We start from the raw sequence: 2,470 nt of genomic DNA, 5'->3' as shown, positions 1-2,470 counted from the left end.
TGACCAACATCGTGGAGTTTTATAATTAAGCTGGAAACAAGTCAAGTGGGAAAAATAGACACCAGAATTACATCTCATAGTGGCAGAATGAGGGGTTATAAGAAATCTCCAGACTTCAGAGAGATGAAACAAAAGCAGAAGAAATATATTGAGAAAGACAAAAAGAGAAGAACAAGGCAAAGCAGTACAGCAGGATTAAGGAAGGTAGAATGTTCACTCAACTTGTGATTCTCTTCATGGTTTTCTTCACAGCATCTTTGACATCTTTGTTTATGAGGCTGTAAAGAAGAGGATTCAGCATGGGAACCAGAAGAGTGTAAAACACTGAGAAAAATTTACCTTGGCCCACAGTCTCAGCAGAAGATGGCTTGACATAAGCTAGTAGCCCAGATCCATAGAAGAGACTAACAGTCATGATGTGAGACCCACAAGTGCCCAAGGCTTTGGACCAACCCTTACGTGATGACATATGAATGATATTGAAAAGTATCAGAGCATATGAGACTAAAATAATGATGCTAGATAAAATGAGAATTGTTCCAACTACAGCAGAACTCACAAGCTCATTGACATAGGTGCTACTGCAGGAGAGCTGGAGGAGAGGGAAGATGTCACACATGTAGTGGTTGATGATGTTAGAATCACAAAAGCTGAGCCTGATCATAAATCCTGTGTGAACCATGGTCCCAGCAAAACCCATCAGGTAAGAGCCAAACATCAGGAGACAGCAGATCTTAGGGGACATGACAGTTGTGTACTGGAGACGCTGACAGATGGCCATATAGCGATCATAGGCCATGGCTGTCAACACATAAACTCATGGTTGGCAAAAAAAAAAAAAGCAGAAGAAAAATAGCTGACTCATGCATCCTGTAAAAGAAATGGTGTTCTTCTTTAAAACAAAACACATCAACATTTTGGGAGTGAAAACAAATGAATAACAGAAATCAATGCATGAGAGATTGAAAATGAAAAAGTACATGGGAGTGTGAAGATGTGAATTGAGACAAATGATTCATTAAGCTCAGGTTTCCCACCACAGTGGCTGTGTAGTTTATCAAGAAGACAAAGAGGGGCAACTGGAGCCCTGGTTGAACTGACATATAGTTATCCTCCTGGATATTGGAAGTAGACAAGATTGCCGGACAAAAAATGGGAACTTGGGGGTGGGGTGGGATGGGGGTGGGGGGATGGGGAGAGAAAAGTGTGAAGTGGAGGATGGGAAGAGCTTGGGGGAATAGGATGGTTGGGATATAGGAAGGGTGGATATGGGAACAAGGAATTATATATCTTACTTAAGGGAGCCATTCTAGGGTTGGCAGATACTTGACTCTAGAGGGGTTCCCAGGTGTCCAGGAAGATGCCCCCAGCTAGTCCTTGGGCAGCTGAGGAGAGGGTGCCAAAAATGTCCAGATCCTATTGTCATACTCATGAATATCTTGCATATCACCATAGAACCTTCACCTGGCATTGGATGGAGAAAATGACAGAGCCCCACATAGGAGCACCGGACTGAGCTCCCAAGGTCCTGATGAGGAGCAAAAGGAGGGAGATCATGAACAAGGAAGTCAGGACCGTGAGGAGTGCGTTTACCCATTGAGATGGTGGGACAGATCTAATGGGAGACCACCAAGTCCAGTTGGAATGGGACTGATGGAACAAGGGACCAAACCGAACTCTCTGAATGTGGCTGACGGTTGAGGAGGACTGAGAACCCAAGGACAACGGCAATGAGCATGAACTCTACAGCATGGATGGGCTCACTGTGAGCCTTGTCAGTTGGGTTGCTCACCTTCCTGGACTTAGGGGGAGCTGGGAGGACCTTGGACTTAACATAGTGAGGGGAACCCTGATGGCTCTTTGGCTTGGAGAGGGGTGGAGTGGGGGTATGGGTGGAAGGGAGGGGAGGGAAGTGGGAGGTGGAGGTGAGGACATGGAAATTTTTAATAAAAAAAATGAGAAAAAAAAGAATGAACTCAGTCACTGAAGAGTTACTTTTCATAGTCATTTGCTTCATTAGTTGCATCTGTAATAAAAGGAGTAGAAAAAATGACATTTACCAGTAACCCATCTTTGATTCCAGGGGAAAAACTGGAGTGGCTGCTTCCTAATTTGGGGGTTTAGTGAACATACAGCAGGACATACAAATAACACAACTGTTCTTCTTAGTTCCTGAAAAAGCCCCATTTCCTCTTTCCTCACACCCATTTTATTTCCATATATCCAGTAGATATGTATGTAGACCCTCGATGTCTCTGAGCATTTTTCCCCCTGGTTTTCCTAGAGTTTAACAGTAATTAGGGCAGCAAAGAGAAGTATGTAAGTAAATTTAGTAATTTGTCAAGCAAAAATTATTTTTGCTTACCTTTGTTTTCTGGAGCCTTCTCTGCTACCAGAACTCATGATGTTTTTCTCTTTACTGTCCTTAGAGGGTGCAGTTAACAGCAATAAAGCAGGTTATAATCATCAG

At 43.3% G+C, this 2,470-nt stretch overlaps 1 pseudogene; it reads right to left on the bottom strand.

Moving 5' to 3' along the window:
* Window positions 1–217: 217 nt before the first annotated feature.
* On the bottom strand, window positions 218–2,032 carry LOC119810032 (annotated as a pseudogene).
* Window positions 2,033–2,470: the final 438 nt, after the last annotated feature.

Source organism: Arvicola amphibius, chromosome 3 (genome assembly GCF_903992535.2).
Source record: "Arvicola amphibius chromosome 3, mArvAmp1.2, whole genome shotgun sequence".
Taxonomy (NCBI): Eukaryota; Metazoa; Chordata; class Mammalia; order Rodentia; family Cricetidae; genus Arvicola; species Arvicola amphibius.
The sequence above is the reverse complement of the archived record's forward strand: the minus strand, read 5'-3'. Positions and strand labels throughout refer to the sequence as shown.